The sequence below is a fragment of the Zonotrichia albicollis genome, chromosome 3 (genome assembly GCF_047830755.1).
Source record: "Zonotrichia albicollis isolate bZonAlb1 chromosome 3, bZonAlb1.hap1, whole genome shotgun sequence".
Lineage (NCBI taxonomy): Eukaryota > Metazoa > Chordata > Aves > Passeriformes > Passerellidae > Zonotrichia > Zonotrichia albicollis.
In genome coordinates, this window is record NC_133821.1 from 17,471,770 (window position 1) to 17,494,915 (window position 23,146).

The 23,146-nt window shown below is 38.6% G+C and overlaps 1 protein-coding gene across 1 annotated transcript in view; it reads right to left on the reverse strand.

Moving 5' to 3' along the window:
* Window positions 1–23,146, reverse strand: part of SPTLC3 (serine palmitoyltransferase long chain base subunit 3) — a 160,139-nt gene that overhangs the window by 90,728 nt on the left and 46,265 nt on the right. Inside the window, exon 4 of the mRNA XM_026794488.2 lies at window positions 11,176–11,509. The gene's annotated coding sequence lies outside the window, so the exon portion shown is untranslated. The remainder of the gene's footprint in view (window positions 1–11,175; window positions 11,510–23,146) is intronic.

The window sequence follows — 23,146 nt, forward strand, 5'->3', positions numbered from 1 at the left end:
GTTCATCCTGTCTCTTAGGGAAGTACAGGGTTGAGAGAGAAAAAGACCCAAACAAAACTCCAAAACCTGTATTTGCCAGTTATGGTAAAGGGGTGGTAGCTGTGCTGCCTTATAAAAACTTTATATTTTTTGTTCAGTTGCCTCATGATACTTTATTACAGTTGACATTAGATATTTTTACCCTACACTGTCAAACAGATGGAAGAAACCAAAATGCTGTTCACTTTACCTACTTAACTATAAACATTCAAACTTTCAAAAGCTTTTTCAGATCATTTTTTTTCTATTTTCACTTGTGGAGATTTTCTTTTGACTATTCAGAGTTTGGTCTCCCTATGGCTCGGCACAAACAGTTGCAAATCTGTTTTAAGCAGACTTCACTGCAATTCTTTCTCAATTTCATGCCTCACTGAAGTCAATGGAGCTCTGAAGAGGCACCAAGTGTCAGAGGGGAGACTAAAAGGGGGAATGAGAGTTGAGAAATTCATTCTAGAAATTGTTGCCAAATACAGGAAGGGTAATTGTCCAAAATTATCTCAAGAGTTTTTAAAATCCATGAGTTCTGAGAAAGGTGTTTTTTGAAGCTGGTTTAAGACTTATATTTCTATTTATCATTTTAACAACAAGATTAAATATTATTCCTTACTTCACCCTACATTTGTTACAGAGGCTTTAGGAGCACAGTCTGGTATTCCAGAAACACTGCCATGTTTCAGGAGCTACAACTCCAAGAGTTCAGTCCAAAGCTGGTAAATATAACAGGAAATAAAATCAATTGAAGGTTTCCCAGAGCAGCAGGTCCTATTCAACACAGCTTCAGTCACAAAAGATTTTCATTAAACTCTCTCAAGTTTATTGGAGTCTTTTAAATCTCCTGCCAAGACATTAGAAAACTAAGGTTTCTTTCCTGTGATATTTGTTTGTTTTTTATATTCCATGTAATCTCTAATTTTAATATTATGCACAGTAAGCTTGTCAGAGCTCAGTAAAGAATTGGAAACAAATATTACCATTTTCCAGTCTCTACAGTTCTCTTATGAAACAAATCCCTATTCAAAAAAAGCATATTTCATATCATTGGAGAAGAGCTGGGCAAGTTGAGCTTTAGAGTACTTTCAGATAGGTGTCATTCCACTATCCAGCCCTTCATCCTTGAGCTGGGGAGGGAACTGTTGCAACCATCACAGCCACATTTAGCAGCCTATTGCTTGCAGTGGCTTTCAAAGCAATCTTTTCCACACAGGATAGAGGTCCTGAGCTGCTTTTTCAATGCTGCTAAAATTTCAAGCCATCAAGTGATCAGCTGCAGCTTGCTCTGAGAGCAGTGCTTGTCCTCCAGCTCCTGCACTCTCACTGTGGCTAACAGACATCTGAAACTGTCTCTTACCTGGAGTAGCTCCTCTCCTCACCTGCTATGCAAACAGCAGCTGATGTCATGCAGTTACTGCATCATTACAATTTCTTTGCATAAGGTTTCCTTCTCTTTTTATCTGTTAAAAATGGAACAGAGGTGACTCATGACTCATGACTGAGATAGGCAAAAATTAAATACTCAGCACTAAAGGCTCTGCTAGGGTTTCCACTGCCTGAACTGGTTCCCTGCTTATGCTCATCCATGGGATAGATGTATTCCTGGTACCACCTCAGCCCCTTGGACTGTGCCACAACCATGGGAGACCTGGCTGGATCCCCCACCCCAGCCTCTCCACAGTGCCATGCACTCACCATGGCAAAAGCAGAGCTGCTGCAAGGTCTTCTCCTGGTTGATGGTTCAGAGCTTCAGCTCATCCCCTTCACCATGGGGCCTGGCTGTGGTACACCTGCTAATCTGTGCAGGATGGACCAGCATCACCCCCAGCAGGGTGGGGGAAGAATAACAGACTGTTGTCATTGAAAACAGGTGTATAGAGGGAAGGAATAGAGCAGGGTTTGAGAACTGCCAGGAGAAATTCTCCAGATCAAGGTTTACTATTGTACTTCTGTGAAAGAAATGCCAGGGAAAAGCCCTTACTCCTCCCTTCCTTCCCACAGCATCTGCCATGCTTTAAACTGCAACCTTTGCCAGTCCTAGCAGCCAGGTTAGCTCATAAGATTTCTGGTCCTGGTGATGCAGACAGCTGACCCATGGCCCTTGGACTGCTCTCTTTGTGTAAGGCAGTGGTGGAACAGATCTGGCAGGAGCTTTTGTTCATGGGGACCAGTTTCTAAAGCCCTGGGAGCAAGTGACATCAATGTGTGCCTACAGGATGTGCCACTTATTGTCATGGAAGAATTTCAGAATTATGATACTGTTTTTAGCCTTTTAAAGCAGGGTGACAATTAGTTACATCTTTATCACTCGATTTCTGAGGCCAGGAGACACTGACAATCATTAGATTCAAGATTAGAATAATTAAATTCAAGATTAGCACAGTTTTACTCAGACAGTGTAGCACTCTTCTAGACCAAAGCCTGGGGCTCTATCAGTGATCTGAGTTTGACTCAAGCATTTCTCAGGAAAATTCCCTGATGTAACTAGAATTGCTCAACAGTGGGAAATGTAACACCTTTGTAACATGTTCAAAATTATCCAGGACCAGATTTTGATGTTTAAGACAAATGAACAAACACACACAAAATCATTAGTTCTGTATAAAAACAAAATCTAGAGAGGAAACAAAAAAATTCTCTTATCACTCTTGCAGTGAGTCATGGCCTTCTCCTTAAGAAGACACATATGCCTCTACAGGGCTTTGCTGACTTCAGGCACTCTGTCCAGATAAAGATTTATACCTGGGTCTATCTAGGCCTAGATTATATTTGTTTATATTCTTACTATTTAATTCACTATCTTACTGAACTTGATAAGAAACTTAGATATCAACCCTGACACCAAGCACAAGAAGTTTCAGACCAAACCCACTTTACACATGATGCTTAGGGACATACTTTAATTAACTTCAGGAAGTAATTAAAGATAAATCCCAGATTTCATATACTATAGAGCAGGAAGAAAGCCATCCACACATTTGCTCCTTCCCACATAAGCCTAATCAGAAATGTTGGTGGACTTCACAAGAATTCAAACCACTGCTCACTATCATGACCTTTTGATAACACAGGCCACCTTTAACTTAAAACTTTTTAACAAACTAGTCACTCCACACACCAAGGCTTTTCCTGCAGACATCTTTGCCTTCCTACAGTTCCATACATACTTTTGACACTTCCAATCAAATCAATATAACTGTTTACAATGTAAAGTTAAGGCTGAAAATAATTGTTTATAATTGACACCAAAATTCCTGACCCTTCTCATGACATTCCTTAGATCATGATTATTAAATGTGGTTACACTTTGGATTCTGAGGGATTTTCTTTCCAGGGTTGCCATGACCTTCCTAAGACCTCATGTTGTACCTTTGTTATTCAGCATCACTGTCAGTAAAATACAAGTAATTTTGCAATCTCCTAAAGGTATGAGACAGGTAATTATTACTGAATGAACACCAGCAAAAAGCAAAGACTTTTGGGTTAACAGAGCTAATGAGCAACAAAAGTCATTATACTGCCATGCTAAGTCTCTCTTCTGACCTCACAGCATACATGATTCAGCAGGGCTGTGAAGGCTTTCTGGTCAGTTCAAAGCTGGTTCTCTTAACATGTATTTACTGGACTCACATTTGAGCTAGACATTGGGAGAAAATTCTCTTCCCGTACTCAGCATTACAACTGGCACAGTTTTATCAGTAGTCTAACAGGATCTAATGTTTTTTCCTGTAGATCCAGCTCCTGAAGCAATGGAACTTTGTGAGAGTAGTGTCTTTTTTTTTTTTTTTTTAAATGACTTTTAGTTATTTTTAGTAGTACTTTTTTTTTCTTTTAAATTGACTTTAGTTCAGTGCTTTTTCTAGTTCATAATGGTCCTCTACAGGCACAAAGATAAATTCATGATATCTTAATGAAAGCTGAGATGATAAATAGCTGTGGGAGCTAGGCTTCAAAATAAACAATCAATATAGTGAGACCCATGTTGAACCTGAAGCCTTGGTAATTCTGGCTGTGCACCATTTTGCAATTTTTATTATCCTCTGAGACCAAGTTTCAGTGTTCCAATAAAATCAAGTTAATGAACTGCATTTTTAATTTTCAACTGACCTTCTACACTTGAATTTTTTTTTCAGACCTTAGTTACAGATAAGAAGCAGTTCACATTATTATTTCTGCTGTCCAGGGAATGAATAATCATATTTCATAAATTTTTTCCTATGCTTCAATATTTCTTTTGGGTCAAACCCAAAATTGTTTAGCAAGTTTTTTCCCAAACACTTAACCCCACTCTAGTTGCCTTCTTTTTTTCTTTTTTACCTTTTCAATTTGTCTCTAGAGGGCAAATATTCCATACCTGATAGACCATTTTCATAGTGAGAGACAGAAGTTCAAATTCATTCTCTGCCAGATTCATAACATATTCTCAGCTCCCTTCTGCACCAGGGACTTAAACCACCAAATTCACTGCTTGCTTTCACTCTCTGCCTCTATAGCCAAATAAAAGTTTATACACATTCCCTCAGGGAAAATCTTTCAGTGCAACAGATGCAGAAGAATACAGAAATAAGCACTAGGTTGGGAAAATAAATTCAAAACTTTTTCAATCTTTTTTCACCTCGGAGCTTTCCAATTTTTAGCAGTTCATAGCATGGGCTTTTTTTTTTTTTAATTTAAAATCAATATATTTTAAAATCACTTATAAATCCACAGAATGTGGCCTTTGAACCTTTATGTTCTTTAGCTGAAGACTATTTAGATATTTTTTCCAAGTGCACTTCACTGTGATCCATTAGTACTGGACTCCAATGAGCCACTGAAATAATACATGGCAAGGTGTAGGCTCTTTGCTGCAGCTGTCCTGGGGCCCTCATAGCACCTTAAGCTTCATAACCAGCAGGATTAATGTCAAACAGAGCTCAGTGAGGCACAAGAATTAACCAAAACCTGGAAGAGCACTGGGTGTAGCTATTCCACCCATTCTAGTCTTGGTCAACTGCTGAGTTAGACATCCAAAACCAGAACAAACAAACAAATCCAAAACCAGATCAAACATGAAGTGGTGCTTTTCCTGGGACACTGCATGGAGCCCAGACATATACCTAAGCATATATTTTGTGTTCATCATCTTCTGTTCCCAAGAACCTTCCTACCCAGTAAGGTGTTAGGGATGTGAAGGGTCATTTGTGTGATTAGCAAAAACCTGCTATGCAAAACTGGAGGAATAAAGGACCTGAAAGCTGCTTGGATGAACGAACTTGTACTGACCTCTGATGGCTGGGAGTGTGCATGAAACATGGTCCTGCAATTATCTGTGCTTCCTTAGGAGCTCCAGTGCTCTAATTAAAGTAATGCTGACACAACAAGAAGGAAGAATTTTTGAGGTGGAAACTACATTATTTATAAGGGAGTCCTGGGATTTTTTTTGCTTTGCATCACCATTCTCTTTTGAAAGCATGGTGAATATGTATTATCGAGTGTTTGCAAAAAAAAGAAGTTATTTTCAGTGGGAAGTTGGGTTTTCTGTTTCGTGTGTTTGGAAATTTCCCAATAATGTTTTCTTAAAACATTTGTCCACTTTATTTGTTCTTTATAAATGATTTCATAAGGCAGAAAACAAAGACACATGAGCATGAAAAAAAAATTACTGTCACAATTTCCACAGCCGCTGAGTTCACAATACACCAGAGAAGATCCAATTGCTAGGGCTGCTAAGTCAGGAGAAACATTTGTACTTAAATCACTGCCAGCATGGCAGAAACTACCTTGTGATTATTGGAATGGACCAACCTGGGCCACCAAAAATGGTAGGGGGCAAGGGGGAATCTGACTTCATTCTGACAAGATTTTTCCCTTGTGTTTGTCCTTGATGCAAACTCTGAGAATATCTAGAGCTGAGCCCTGTGCCTCTCCTTTAACAGAGCCTTATGGGCAGCAACTTCCAAGAGTGAGACTATCTAAAATAATATAGTATAACTTCTTTAAGAGTATAGTCAGGAAATCCTGAGTGCAGTGGGAATTAAGAAATTATTTTCTTTACATCGATATACAGACTTTTTTCCTTTGTGCAGTGAAATGAAGAAGCTGAGTGGCACAGGAATAGGGTTAAAATCTCACCTGTTAATTCAGAGAAGAGAAACAATTAAATAAGAATCATGGGAAATGGAGTTTGTCTATTTAAGTGTAGGAAACCAACAAATCTCAGGCTGCCACTCTGAGGTGGAAGGGTAAAATGTGCAGAGACAGCAAATGCTGGTCCTAAGCTAATAATATCTGTTTCAGTGGAGAGCAAGTGACAGTGAAACAGGAAGCTCACAGCTGGACAAGCACTTTAAAAGTGACTAAATCTGAGCAGCTACCTCTGGGAAGAGAAGAGCAGAATGGCAGGTGAGTGAATCAAATTGAAATATGCAAGTGAGTAACAGCCAGGAAAAGAAGGAACACTGCCTGCCTATGGGAGGAGATTGACTACTTCCAAGACAGAAATTCTACTGTCAGCATTGGAACCTCCATACCAGCATATATTAGGAATTCTGCACCTAAAACAATGCATTCATTGCTCAAGATGCTGTAATTAGCACACACTAGGTTGTAGGGTTGTTTTGGTTTTTGAAACAAAACAAACAAACAAAAAAGAAGCAATGTCAGAATACTTCAGTTTCACTGGGAGATATGTCAGCTTTAGGCAGATGCATAGCATGGATATTATAAACTGAAGTGTCTTGCTTTCACTATGCTTTACCACAGGAAAACAAAGGTGTATTAGTTACCCTGAGGTAAAAGAAAGGAAGAAAGAGGGAAAAAAAAAAAGCTGCTTCAGCCCCAGTGACAAGTAGTCAGTTTAATTTATTGTAAGTTAAGCAGAAAGTCTTTGCTTGGACAGGAATACAGCACTGGCCTCACACAGCTAGCCAGAGGCAAACACCTCAAGTGTCACCTTCCCCTTCTGTATTTGTAGTGACATAATCCACACCTGTTAGCTTGCTCTAACAGTAGTAGCTCATCTGTTTTGAGCAACAAAACCTTCTTATCATCTTGGTTTTGGGGTCAAAGGCAAAGCCTGGATAAGGTTATTAACAGAATCAAACATATTCAGAATTCCTGGGAAACCATTCCATTCTATTAAAGAAATTGGTTTGGTTTTGTTCCAAAATTTCTAAGAGTTTTTCATTAGCTTTCAGTAAACATAAAGCCCCCATCACCATGTCTGTCAAAGCTGTCTTACCTTTCCCTTGCCATCAACACAAACACAATATATCAATTCCCACATCCCACTCCAGGTTGCTCTGAGAATGAAGTTATTCATGCAGGATAAAAGGTGTACCTTCCTCTGGCATTAAGGATCAGTCCTTCTTCCCCAGAAGCTTCTGGAAGTGAATACCCCCAGAGACCTGCAGTCAGCAATTTCAAAACCAGGTCATTTAAACTAAAGGGGAAAACCCAGACTTTATGGATCAAAATGGAGGCAAAGTCATGAAATTCATATTAAATATAACAAAATCACCACCAGTCTAGACCTTTTGTCATGATTTGCTGATGAAGCAAGAGTAAAACCTTACCTAGCAGAAATGCCAGCTTCTCAAATCCAGCACATAATCTGTCAGGCATCTCCCCTGAAATCATGTAAACCTTCTCCTTCCATTCTTTCAGGGTCCTTGTGCTCTGCTAAGAGGACTCTATTAGCAATGTGAGGATGTGAGGAATATTCCTATTCTAATAGTTCATACATAGACTGGAATGCCTTTCCAGCTGAATTGTCCATTAAGTTTGGACTCAGACCACAAGATTTAACTCCTGTACATATTGAGAATATTTCTGTGCATTAAGGGTATATTGCCACATCAATGGGTGATTACAAGAAGGGTTGTACTCCCTTCTTATGATTTCACTGACCTACAAAAGGATATGTGAAGGACTTAGAGGAAAAATGCCCAGAATTAATTTACACTCATTTAAAATTACATTAGATTTAACAAGGGGCCATGTATTTCACTCTAATTTTTATTGAAATTCAATCTGTCTTTGCTCAGAAATGTATAGGGTGTGATTTTCAAATTTTTCCTAGTTTTAACTGGAATTGGCCACAGCAGGGACCAAAAAAAAAGCAAAGTCAGAGACCTCTAGAAAATTGTAGTTTGTGCCAGATAAGAACATTGATAAAATTTCCATTGAAATTGCTGTGATTTGGAGCTTAATCCTGAGTACCAGCATGCAGCTGTATTGGCTATTGACAGCAGCAATTTGTGAGAGGCTCACAAAATCCTTGCCCAAGCACACAGCACCACAAGTAACATATTAAGAGCACTCCATGTTATTGTCACTGAAAGAGATATAACCTGCTCAATCATTACACTGTGGTCAGAGGGAGAGCCAGTATAGCCACTACTTTATCTGTATCTAATAAAAAATCTAGAGACAGACAGCAGAGTAAAATTACCTCTTTTTTATTGGGAATTGAACCTACCTAAATGGTCCCAGATCTTGGAATAGTTAAAAATAGTCCCAGTTCAAAACAGAAGCCTGGGAGAGTATCTCAGATGGGAAAGATGTGGTGGTCAGCCCCTCAGCACAAATAGCAATGATAGTGACTAGTCTTGTTTATCGGTGTAAATCTGTGTCAGGAGATCTGGGACAGTCAAAGACCCAATTATTGACTTTTTCATTTAATGATCTGTATGATGAAAAAGGTTTTTAATAAAAGCCAATAGCCTAAAAACCATAAAGATCCAAGATACCTAATTCAAATTTAGCAGAACCCTGAGTATTTAAAGATAAATTATTACCTTCACCTGTGTGCTCTTTGCAATGTAGATATGAAGGTGTCCCACAAGCCCAGGAGAAACAAATCTCCAGTTCTACACTGTCACACATTTAGAGATCAGCTGTGCATTTGCTCTCCTCAGGAAGTGCATCAGTGCTGAGTCCATCACCCTTGATAGCACCTGGCTACATCGTCCTGCAGCACACAATTGCTGCTTGGGAAATACAGGAATGTGCTTTTTATTGGTGGAGTGACAAAACTATCTTTTGTCTTTTTAAAAAGGAAAAAATCTTAGAAGTTTTTGGGGTTTTTTGATTAGGTAAAAAGACTCTTCATAGGACTTGGGGGACTTCACTTTAAACTTAAGGATAGCTAATTGGACAGGAGGTAAAAAATCCAGCCTAAGCAATTTACTGGAAAAAGAAGAGAACAAAGAAACTAATGGCTTTTGTGAGGTGTTTTACCAGGGGCAAGAACTTCTTGCACCTGGCTCGGTTTCTCTCTGTAAGAGGTTTTGTTATTTTGCCTTTTATTAAAACTTTTCTGTTTCCAACACTACCACAGAAGCCATCTTGCTGATTTTATGCCTTCAAAGGTAGCTGAGCTATCTTGGGTGTGATATAAATCATCAAGAGCTTATGAGACCTGGCTGGAAGAGACCAATTATCAGGGAAAACATGCAGAAATGCTCTGTCCAACCAGTAAGGTGCTGATGGCAGAGCCCTGCCTGCGTCCCAGGTGTCTGCAGCGCTCCCAGGACCCATTTTCACAGGCATACATTTCCCTCTCAGTGCACTGGTGCTCAGCCTGAATTGAAGCTGGGCACAAACACCACCTGCCCTCGCAGGGAGCACTGTACTCATTCTTGCCTGGGCTGCAGGCAGCCTGCCCTGGGACTGGGAGCCAAACAGGTTTCTGCATGAGCCAACAGATGGCTGTCTTGCATTTCTTTCCATTAACAACCGCATTTGCTACAGAGAAATGACTGTCACTGCTCTCTGCAATCTATTTCCCATCAGGATTCTACACGATTTTGCAAAAAGAAGGAATAAGAAAATCTCTAAACCATTCTACCTTGTACATGGAAAATATTTTAACTATGACTTGAGTGCTGCACTATTTAAATATGTGACTGCTGTACTAAACATTCATTTTTCTTATTAGGCCTCATCAACTACTATGCCAGATTATTTATTTAAAATTTTATTTAAAACTTTTCAGTCTATCTACATTCAGCAGAATTAAAACAATAAATGCACATGGATATAATCATCATCCAGCACAACTAGGGAAGAATATCAATATTACCTAGGAAATAAAAAAAAATGACCCAGTAGTTCTGCCTGGCCTTCAGAATCTCTAAGTCAGCAGTTATTTATAAAGCCTAGGCAGACTCGGCTGAATACCACAAAAAATAGTGAATAATTTTGTCATAAGCACTGTCAGCTCTTTCAGTTATTACTTGTGGCTTATTATTAACGACTGCATATGCGTATCTGCATGACAAATGTTTTTTGCCCTGAAGATGTTTATGAATCCTAAATACTTTGCAAATAGTCAGTGAATAATTATTCATGTTGTAAAGTAATATTGCAAGTCATTATGGGTTAGATATTTTTGGTGATTTTCTCATTTGAAGACTAAATTATCTAATTATAGTGTAGAAACAGAAGACTTGAGTAAGCAGACAAATCAAATGCCTGAAAAAATTACCAGATATGTAATGAACCAGTAGCAGGGGATTTATAAAAAGCCTTTATAACAATTCCTTTTTTTCTGAAGTGGGAAATATTAGAAGTTTTTGAGTAATTAATGCATTCATAGGAAAGCTGATCAGTTCAGGAACAGAAGGAAAAAAATTTAGTTCAGTAGTTCATCAAGAATAATTTTGAACACTTCTAGTCTATAATGGACTTAAAGATTTACAATAAATCAGCATTTTCAGAATGAAATTCCCAATCTACATAGAAAAATAGTTTCATATTAACTATTCTAGGATAAAATGAAGAATCCTGATAAAAATGTTTATGGCTCAGCCATTAAGAGAACAGAAACACTTTCACACAACTAACACATCAAATAAATTATTAACTCTTCTGAACAGATGTTGAAAGGAATTTATAGCTCAGAGTTGCCCAGGTAATCATTCTAAACGAATATGCTTGGCAAAACACCACTGCTAAAGTTAAAGAGAAGGGAAAAGTTAAAGAGAAAGGAAAAGTTAAATGTGTCAAATACATTTTCTGCTGTTCCCTATTTCCCTTTACACACTATTTCTCAGTCTGCAGTTGCCTGGCTTACAAAACTGGGCTTCCAGGGAAAGAGGGCAATGATGGTTAAGCAAAAGGTTCTGTTAAGACAGAAAATAAAAATCTACAGTTACTTACTTTGGAGAGAGTCCACAGGGTATCAAATCCTCATCTTGTCTTTTCCCTCAGTGTTGGGAAGAGTTCTTTTTTGACATGGCAGAAGTCAAACATGAGCATGAGCTCAGAATCAGAGGAAGAGAGAGATGATGATTTTGTAGAATATCCTTGTGTGGAGTCTCACCAGAGTCCAACGTCCCAAACTTGCCAAAGACTGTGAGGACGATGATGAGTACATTCACATGCTGGAGAGCAAGAACACGCAGAACAGCAGGGATATGACAGTGATTACAGGCACAATACTCCTGAGGTCTTTTTGGTTCCATCCACCCTGACACTTCATCCTGCAACAACACTTGGACACAGGAGAGTGAATAAGAAACTCACATTTCTTGTGCAAATGAATGCAATCTTGTGTTTACTGTGGTGTATTTTTTGTGAACAGGTTAGTAATCTGCAGTAATCAAAGGGCAAGTGTTTTTGTGTAGCATAAAAAGGAAAACAATGACCAGGGGTTTTTTTTCTGGAAAAATATGTAGCCCACATTTATACGGCAGAATATATTAAAGAGCAGTATATCTGTGAGGTGAACAACCACAGGAAAATTGTTCCTGGCCTAGTACTTGACACAGTTTGCAGCCTAAGGCAAATTTTATTGTTTATACGGTGGGGACTCACCAAGCAAACATCAACACCCTCTCTGCTAAGAACCAAGTTCTTTTCAGACTCTCAGCAACTCTTAAAATCTATGGTCTCATTATCTTGCATACAGGAGATAGATTATCTTGCATACAATGTGCTCTTTCTTGTAGGACTTTATTTATTTAAACAGAAGAGTTTTCCATAGCCAGGATGATGGGAATTGTCCAGATTTCTGGGTTCTGTTGAAGCTGCACACACAGCTTCTTCACAGACACTCATCTCCATGTGGGACTGATAGAGAGACTGACAGTGTCTCCTCAGAAGCTGAGTTATCACCCACAGAAGAACAACTACAGTCAGGTCTCCTTAACACACTCCAAGGTTAGCTTGGCATCTAGATGAAACGTAAAATCCTTAGCAGCCAAAAATAACTTGTACCATTAGCAGTAGAGAAAAGTAACATCCTTTCCTATAAGTGTATTGGAAAGGTCACTGTGAAATATTCCCAAAATCTCTATCAATATTAGTACCTTTTCATTCCAGCCTTGATGGACACTATCCACAGCTTCTGCTAAGCAGGCTGCATTTCATATTTACAGCTAATGCATTCATAATGGAGCTGTCAAACCTTTTATTCTTACTTTAATTTGCTTTCATATCACTTCCACTAGAACTTGCAATTCTTCCCTGGAGTCTCCATCCCTTTTTACCAAATTCCCATCTGCTTCAGAATATTGTAACTTTCTATGCTTCTGAGTTGAAGCTAGTGAGACCCGCTGGCCTGCAAGTCAGCAGACTTAGCACCACATTTCTAGATATGGACTGAACATCTCATCCTCTATCAAAGTCTTTAAGGCAGTGCTCCTCACACCCAGAGCTCCTGAGTTTCTGCAGTCACTCACAGCCCTGCCCAGCAATAAGCTTTCTATTGGGAAATCTTTCACAGTTGCTGATGTAGGGGATGTACAGACTGCATTCCTTGAGCTCCTCATCATGATCAACATCCCAATGTCACTGGAGCTGACTTAAAGGACACAAAAGGGGCAACTATGCTTTGGTTTCATGTCTGCACACTTATCCCTATGCTCATTGTAGTGGTGTTGGTAAGATTAGGTTGCAATTAGTGGATTTTTCTCTAGATGTACTTGATAAATGACTGGCAAACCACAGGAATCTCATTCCTAGATAAAAAAATGGTCTTGGAAGATTCTCGTGGTGCCACAACCCAGTAGATCTTTGGCAATACCTAAATGGATGAAGATTGCATAGGTTATTACAGAAATTGTGTAGCAGAGGGTCTTTGTGAAAGAGATAATAACAGCTATCATAGGAAAGAGGTAATTTAGAATGCAGGAAGATCCCACAGATCACCCAGTTAGGTTAATCTCATAAAACAGTTATCCTTCCTTAAACAGGGGAACCATCTCTGTTTTTACACTCTTCAGGACAGGACAAATATTTATTGTGGAGGAATCATTTACAGAAGTAACAACACAGCTGGAGAAAACATCCTGTTTTTCTAAATGGAGTATGTTGATAAAGATTTCTTTAAGCAAGTAATACTTTGTGTAATGATACTAATATTAAAAAAACCCAAACCTTTCATATACTTAAAAGAAAAAGAGAAAAATGTATGGAAGTAAAAAGTAAATCACACACATGACAGAAAAAATATCCAGTATTATCTTGAGGTTGGAGACAATAATCATAATTTCCTTCTTCTATTTCATTAATATTTGTCTTTTTTTACTATGATGTGCTTACTAATAGCATGTCTAAAAATTCTGAATACCTGTCTCCATCCAGTCACTTACTGGAAAAGTTTATGAATGAACATTTTCAGTTTCCTGACTGAGACAGCAAACTGACAAGGAAAAACACTTAAATCTTACAGGTTGCATATTCAGCCTAAGAATGGTACAAGTCAAAATTATCCCCACAGAAGTAAAACAAAAATGTTTGCAGAAGATAGAAGTTCCATGGTTCCCACTACAACCAACACTCTTTAATTCCATTTAGGAGAGATCCGATTAAAATTAAATCTAGATATATCCTCAGTTAGAAACTGACACACTGCTGGAGAAGCATATTCACTCAACCAACATAAAGTCAGCAGTTTCTTGTCTTGTTGTGGTTGACCATGTACTCACTTTAGAACAAGTGTGTACTCAGCTTTTTCTAAAGTCAGTGATAAAGTGATATTGACTGCAATGGAGCAGAGGTGACCAGACTATGGCACTGCCCTTTAGGAAATGCCACTCATGTGTAATAAAACAACAAAGAATTAGGACAAAGAAGGTCTATATTCATCTCATAGCTCTTTCTTAAATTTCCTGTGTGAGTGAAAAAAAAACAAAAGGCATGCCATCCCTCTGAATCAGAATTGTCAGATCAAAACCAAGGCAAAGAAACTTTCTATTTCTTCACTCCTCATATTAGTCTAAAAGGGTAAAGAATATTTATCTCCATCTCTTACTATCCTGGACACCATATTTGTAGAAACATAGAATCACAGAATGGTCTAAGTTGGAAGGGACCTTAAAGGCCATCTAGTTCCAATCCCTTGCTGTGAGAAGGGACACTTTCCACTAGGCCAGGTGGCTCAGAGCTCCATCCAACCTGACCTTGAACACTGAAAATCTGTTCCAGCGTCTCAACATCCCTACAGTAAAGAATTTCTTCTGTGTATCTAACCAGTATCTCCCCTTTCAGTTTGAACTTTATCCCATACAGTTCTTGTGGAGTTGCTCTCTGGCTGATTTTTAGACTTCCTTCAAACACTCAAAGGCTACTCTGAGGTCTCCACACAACTTTCTCTTCTCGAGGTTGTACAGCCCCAACTTTCTTAGACTGTTCATAGCAATGAAGTGCTCTTGTGTGCACAAGCCTAAAACTGCTGAGACTGACACCAAGAAAAGGGTTGTTTGAGCTCCTGGGAACAGGCAGCTGTTGGACACGTTGCTCTGGGACTCACCTCATCCTGTCCATTTGCACAGACACCCTGAATCTGAGCACCTATGAAGCACAAGTAGCTGAGCTGCAGCAATAGAGGAATTTGAACAGGCTGCTGTAGTTTTCCAATAAACCAGGTCTAGTATCTCAGCTCTGTGCTGTGGCATTGATGTTTCCTTTGTTACAGGCAGGACATTGCTCATCCCTCTCTCCCCAAGTACAAATGTCTTACAAGTCAATTCTGTGCTTAATGCAAGCTGACAAAAAGAGGTTTATGTACTGCACAACAACACCACTGCCACTCACTCAAACACAAGATACTTCAAGGGCAGCCTGCTCCTGTGTGACACAACTACTGCTTTGCCAAACTGAACAGATGACTTGCAGTGGTAATGCTGTTTTTTGCTTTGAGTCCCTCAGCTAGACTGTTAACTTCTCTCTTGTGGCAGATGTGCAGATTAATCGCTATCTCAGCCTGCAGCAGTCCAGCTAATTTAAACACAGATGCACTGTGGAGAGTACAGAGCCTGGAGGAAGAGGGAGGGGAAAGCTTTGAAGGAAGCACAGCCTGCTAATATCTACAAAACTGAACAAGAAATAGACAAAACTAAATTAGTGATCTATTAAAAATAAATTAATGACATCTGCAAATGAAACTAAATCTAAAATAATCACTCTAATAGCAGGGTCTCTGGTGAGTGTTAGTGCTTAATTTTTTCTTGTATTTGATGAAGGCATCTATTAATTAAAAATATTTGTACAAGGTAGAGGCTTGACAGGAATACTCTGTGCAGCTGTTCTTAAGGGAGCTTCTTCTGTTAATCAGCTATTCTAGAAGAAAATGCCTCTAATATGTGCAATGAAGGCAATATTGTACTTCAATAAATCATATTTAAGGTCTGTGCTTTCTAAATACTCTCTGCAGCTAGAGTTGAATGAACAAGGCTGCTTTCTACAGATCATATAATACACTTCCCTTTCCATTGTTTAGCTGGCTTGAACTGAAAAGAAACCCTCTTCTTATCCTCCTCCTTTTTTACCCCCTCCCCTGTATTGCTAACATCACATTGAATTGTTGAACATCAAACAACAAAAGAAGATTATCTGATATGTATGAATGCATTGTGCAAATGAGGAGGACAAAGCTAAACATACATTCAATAGGAGGTATGAAAATATTATCAGACATTGAGGCAGGGACAAACCAAGACTGTGTGTCATTAATGAGGCTATTCAAAGTAATTTTGATGAAGTTATGGTTCTATTGTCATCCAGGACTGAAAAGGAATCACAATTTGAAAAAAGAACTGTTAATCATTATGCAGCTCTCTGGGGCACTAACTTTTTCAGAATTTTATTCTTTGTCTCCCATCCCCTCCTTTTCCCTATTCTTTTTTTCTCCTCTCATCTTTTCACTGCTATAAAAACAGAAAGGATTAGAAGTTGTCCCTGACAACATTTCGCTGTAAGGTTGTCAGTTTTGTCTTTCAGCATTTATTAGTTTGAACTCTGTATGAGGCACCTGTTGGGTGATGCGAATAAATCAACAACAGAAGGTCACACATGGGTTGGTATTGTACTCTTGCCTTTTTAAACCTGTTGGGAACTCACTGCTTTCATACACAGGAATAAATGCTGGAAAGAGGGCAAGCCAGGCTGTTCAACTCTATTTTGCTATGGGAATTAGGTGTGAATTGTGAAGGGTCCTTGAAGAAAAGTTAGGGTTAAAGTCCTGTTGCTCATGTTGTCACAATCAACTCAGGCTAGTGACGGCAGGAATCTGAGGTCATGAAAGCAGTTAAGCAACCCAGAGTTCAGCTCACCTAGCACAGCTTTTGTGATGCTGCATGGAGAGAAATGAGCACTGCGAAAGGGCACTCAGAGAAATAAACACAGAAAGGGATGGATGGATGGATGGATGTATGGATGGATGGATGGATGGATGGATGGATGGATGGATGGATGGATGGAGCTTTCTGAAAGCTTTGATAGAAAGCCCTGGCTGAGCAGTCCGTTACATTTGCTAAGTCAAGGATGGATGGCATAAAAGTAAGTGATGAATGTGTTAAATTGCTAAAAATTGATCAGGGGACAACCTAGGACTTGTGCTTAATGGTTTCTTTTGCTTATGCTACTGCTATGATAAAACACTGTGGCCAGCCAAGTGGGAACAACAGAGGCCCCTCAAGCCCCCTCACTCTTTTGATTCAAGGGACAGAGCTAAAGTCAACTCTGGAGTAAATAACATATCTTTCAGAGAAGGGAAATAAAATACATTTTCTTTTAGCACACAACTTGATACACATCATGACTTATGAGAATGCCCAGTTACCCATGCCCTGTACAAACTGCAGCTGGGCTTCACAAGATCTGTTTCTCAGCAAGACTGCCCACTTCCTTAACACTGCAGTATATCCAAAAGACCACCTCCTGAGCAATGGAACACTAACTCCATTTCTACTTTGGGATTGGGAGGGAAAGGGATGCAACCCTCCCAAATCTAAAAGCTTTTCTCGTCTGGCAGTCAGCTCCACAGGCACTCATTGCCCCATCCCAAGAAGGGGCGTGAAAGGAGAATTCAGGACTGAGGAGGCCCTAAAGAAGAAGCAAGGGCTGTTGTGCTCCAGTCCCTGTCCTAAGTCATCCTTATACATTTTGATTAAACATAGCTAATATCTTGGACTTTTCTCATTTTCTCACATGCCCAGAAAAATAAAAAAATTCCTCCTTCCTTTCTTCCATATGACCTCCATAATGTTGATGTTTTAAATTTTTTTTCTATTATTAAAGATACATGCTATTGATACATCCGTAATATTTTGCATCTGTGTCTACTTATATCTCCTTTTCCTTTCATCAGTAAAATATACATTTAAACATTTATCTCTCAGGTTTTTTAAATCTCACTGGGTGTTTGATGAAATATTTCTTTCTCTTATATAATTTTTTTCACTCATCCCTGCCACTTTGAACTCCAGACAATGCCAAAGTCAAAGCACAGCTAGAACATCTTTTTATGTGCTAAGTGAAACCATTAAGAGTTGGAAGTTAAATTCATTCTTTTCAAAGCTCACGACAAAGCTTTTGCTGGTTTCAGTGAATATAGCAGTTTTCCAGGTTATTTCAATACATGAAGAGAAAAATGTTCCAGTGCAATTTACTGTAATTTTATATAGCTTTAAGGAATATTCAAATTTTAGGTAGTTATAAAAGGCAAAATCCCCTCCATTTCTAACCAGGAAGACAGTTTTAAATGTTGGTTAATCAGATTACTTTTTCCATAAACTCACCAATATTCCAACTCCAGTTTTACAAATGCCATATGTACTAGCATGGTAGAAATACATATTTTTAGGCTTCAAGAGATTATTCCAGTAATAATCAATTAAGAACTCCCAAACCTTTAGCATTTGCACATCATTAAGACGCAGCATAAACTGGCCCCTACCCCAGGCATTTCTTTGAACAGTAAATTCTGATGATACCAGCACATTAAGCAGCAAAGAAAAATAGATAATGGGAAAAAAACGAATCATCATTTTGTTAGTGAACTGGCACTGTTAATGTTTTTTTCAGTTCCACTGATGCTTGCCATGCTACATACAACATGCAGTGCCAGCTCAGCAGTTCATGCAATTTGTCATTTTTTCTGACAAAGTTAATGGATCTGTGTACGTTTTCTCCCCAGGTGAGAATGTGACCCAACATTTAGACATGACATTACTTTGATAAACTTGCAGTATAAAGAAGATGGTGACATGACAGGCAAAAGCCTTGCTGGGAAGGCAGAAACAAAGACAACTGCAGTCTGTCAGCACAGGTGAAAGGAGGGGCTGAGGAACACAATAATAGTGATAAGTAGCAGAATTTTATTTCACTACCTAGAGAAGATCTGAGTGGTTTGCTGGCCATTTTACAATTCTTTCACTTGACTTGTTTACTGATGGAAACGTTTGCCAAGGAACTTTGGAAAAATAATGACATATGAACAATCTGTTGCGGCATATTGTAGTGGTGGTGTTTGTGCTGCTATAGTTACCAAGATTTTAGCATTTTTGTAATTTGTCTTGAAAAAACTGGAATTTGGCATGAAGTTTCTGGGTACCTCTGTGTTCCAGTCAGATGGTTTTCATATTTTTTGTTACATTTCTTATGTGAAGAAAAGCCTCAAGATATTGCTGTGTCAAGGAAAAGGAAAAAGCATGCTCAGAAAAGGAAAGAAGCAGAACACGGGAAAAGAACCAAATGCATTGCAAGATGAGGAGGAACAGGTGTAATCTTCTTTTCAAGGTGAGAAAAGTATTTACAGGATACTCACAGGTCTTATGTAACTGCAAAATTAATCAGGTTATGCCAAAAATGCCTTGTGATTTTTTATTTAGTTTGATTTCTGATCTGACACTAACACTGTAAGGTTGGTTTTCACTGCATGATAAGCATAGAGCAGAACTTCATGTTCCAATACTTGAAGTTCCACATGGCTCTGCTGTGGTGGGACACAGAACCACCCACCCAAAATGTGGCAGTACAAGCAAACACCAGTTAGAAAGAAGTCTAGAGAGGAACTGAAGAACAGGGAAAGGGCAAAAAGGGAACAAAACACAACAAAATTGTTGATGACTAATCAAACAATAAGAGGACAAAATATATAAAAGGAATGAGGGAAGCTGGGAAGTGCTAAGTGTGATCAAAATACTGGTGTACATTATTCCATTTGGGAGCCCTCCCATCACATCCTAGGGCTCTGTATACAGGGACTTCCCAGCCCAGATGAGTACACATAAAATACTAATTTTCTGTCAGGAGAACAATACTCTGCCTCCCTCTTCCCAACAATACTCTGCCTCCCTAACCCTGCCAGGCATCATCCCAAGCACACAGAAAATCTTACTGACACATCTTAGATTAATAAAGCGTTTAGCCAGTGTTATGGAAGTCTTCACTGCTTGAATGTCATGCCTTATCACAGTTCTGCAACAATTTTCTTGACACTTTGAACTTTCCAGAGGTCTTTCTGAGGGAGAAGGAGGTTGAAAGGAGAGTATTACAGTGCTGCTAATAGGCCTATTAGCAATCACATTTGTTCTATAGCCAATATATAGATAATACTGTTTGCTTTTAGCATTTTACCTTTCAAAGTAGTTTAGCACGTGGATGCATAGAAAAGTTGACTATAGCAGCATCAAAAATAAGTGAAAAATTACACAGTGTATTATTAACCAGCAGAATTGATTAACTAAGGAAAATACAGCAGTTGTGATTAAGTGGGATTAGACATGCACATGTATCGTGACATATAAGCCATCAACATTTGTATGGAAAGATGAATATCCTGTATTGCATTACCTAAAATACATACATAGCCACATCCATGTATATATTTTATAAGATATCAATGTAGGTATTATAAACAATAATGAGCCAGAAGAACAATGGCTAGCCCAGAGCTCACTGAAGGTTATTGGAAAGAAAATTCCCCCCTGGGAAGTTTATTCCACAATGTATCTTCTAATCTACTCTTTAGGAGCTCACGGCAGCCACAGTTGTATATTGGATACCTACTTATGGCCCTCCATCCTACAACATGACTCCTGCATCCTGATGTTCTTCCCATCAGTCCCTGTCCTGCTGTCTCGTACCATGAAACACAAATTACCCATAAAAATGATAATTCTCTTATTAGTTTTAAAGGTCAAATCAAATTATGTGGAAAATATGTGGTGGTGTGACATATAATTTGCATAAATGCCACAAAAACACTGCACTAAAGCTGTGTGGAAAAATAATAAATAAAATAAATCAAGCTCCACTCTGAGGAAAAGAGAATCAGCCAGATTTGTGGTGAGAGTAAATGAGGGCTGCAACACCAACATACAAATACCTGCAACCCAAAAATCCCACCACATTCAGGTCTGAATTTACTCACCCCTTCTTATCCCCTTCCCCCAAATATACATACACACACTGAAAAAGGGAAAATTAGATCTTTCTCACCAATCTTCAATTTAAAACTGATTTGTTTCTAGATGTGGAATTTGTTTCTAGATGTGTCATTTCCAAAGTCCTTATATAGCATACCACACTTGAGTGAGGCAGGGACACAAAGATGACATTGCCAGTCCTACCTCATCTCCCAGACAGAACATGGGAATAATGAGGTGTGAGCAGAGGCAGTGCTGGAGCCCTTTGCAGAATTTACTTTTCCTTTGCCCAGGCTATCAAATCAAGCAGGTAAAGGACTTCATTTGGCTTTTGGATGAAGGTGCTGCCAGCATTGGCCTTCTCTTCCAAGGCTTGCCATAGTTTGTGGATCCTGCTTCTCCCTATGCAGAGAATTCATGTGGGAATAAGCAGGAACTTCAAACGCATGGGGTGCAAGTCCTAAGATCCCAATGGATCTCACAAAAGCCAAAGCAGCAGCCAATGTGCCTCTACAGGGAGGAATGAACTCAGCTTGTAGCTTAATTAATGACTTCCTAAAAGTGCTCACTCACAGGAAACAGACCCTGGATCAATGTAGTCTGAATCCATCTAAGAAAAAACCATAGCCCAAACACCACACTTCAAACAAAACCTGAGCTGTTTAGCAGCAAGCTTTGGATTTCTTCTAACACCCTGATGATGCTGGACTGCTTGAACTGGTTAAGACGGTGGCTGGTCTTGGCTTATGATTTCAGAATTATTTTACACAGAAATTAGACAACTCAAACAATTGGCAATAAGCTTGACATCTGCTCATTTTTCTGAAATCTTAGGATGCATCCCTCTCCTCTTCCTCCCTTGCACACCAGTCATTAAATCAGCTTTCTGCTTGGTGCATCTGGCAGCTAACACAGGAATATTTATTTCTGATATGAAGACAGCAAGTTATCCCTCTTTGTGTCAAGGAAGCATAAACCTCAACTACATCCTTGGTTACTCTGATTCAATTTACTAGTATATCTTCTTATATCTGGATTTATCTTTTCTCTGTTAACAATAGATACATCTATTCCCCTTCTTTTTAAAAATTAACTATTACAAAGGCAGTCTTACTCTCTTTTGATTAATTAAGGTTGATCTTACCTTACAATAATTAAGCTGACAATAGGTGTCTACACATTAGAAAAATGGAGTATGATGGTTGAAGAAAAGGTGGGTTTATTAATTACATTACATCTACATTTTGGATTTATAACTCAGTTCATTTCATATAATATATATTTATCATCTATGTTCTTAATGGAACTTTTTAATCAGCAGAAGTAGGAGAGATCACTTATTCATTTGACATATTACAAATTAATAAAAATTCAATGAATGAGCACCAGAAACTTTGCTTTTCTGAAGTGCAAAGCTCTGTTACCAAATAGAAGAGCTAAAATTCTTTCAGCTATCAACGGGCATTCATCTAATTCACTGCATATATTACAGGAATCCCCACAAGGTATCTATTCAAGGTCAAGTTATTTTACATTTCCATAATATTAAAAAGAGAAAAAAAAAGTAATACAATGACACACTGAAAGAGGGCATTGGGTAATTAGATATGGAACATTTGTGATCCGGGCATTCAAAAAGCTTTAAATTAATTTTAGAAGCAAGCAATACTGCTCTTTTTTTTTTTTTCTTTTTTTTTTTTTTTTTCCCCAGATCTGATTAACAGCAGACTCAAAATATTTCTGAGCTGAATTATACAAGCATCAGCATAAAAAATCATTCAGCAAATGCCTATCAGAGACACCTGGAAAAAATTCAGGCAATACTGATGAATCACCACAAAGTCCTTACAGTTCTGAAACATTACCAAAAATTCATAGATATAACAGTTGAGTGAATTTCCTTTTTTCCCTATGCCTTCATAAGATTATGTATATGTTGGTGAGTATTAAAAGTATTAAAGCTTAGCAAATAAACAGCCAAGTACTGCATCGTCAAATACATAATTTTTACTTCTTCATCCCACCTTAACCCCAGGCTTTTGTTTTCCCTGTGTGCTGCATCTTGTCTCTGACAGTAGATTAGAAGGGTGAGAGCCACCATCCTTGTTTCTACAATTCCCAGCACAGCCAGGCCTGCAGATATTGCAGTAATAATAATAATAATAATAATAATAATAATAATAAACCACAGTCTGAAGGGACACCTCAAGAAAGAGAAATATTCTTTGGCACAATGTAGTTGGATCTTCCCATTTTGAGACGGGGGAGTAAGGAGGATACACCAGGCTTTGAGGTTGTGACAGATGGGGATTGTGCTTAGATCTAGATTTGATTGGGTGAGTGGAAAAGATTTTTTATGAGAAATGTCAGATGAGAGAACACCCTGGACATGTAGAAGAGAAACCCAGCTGCTGTTATCTGACCATTTAAATGTTCCTAAATAAACATTTTGATGTGAACATACTGAATTTAGGTTT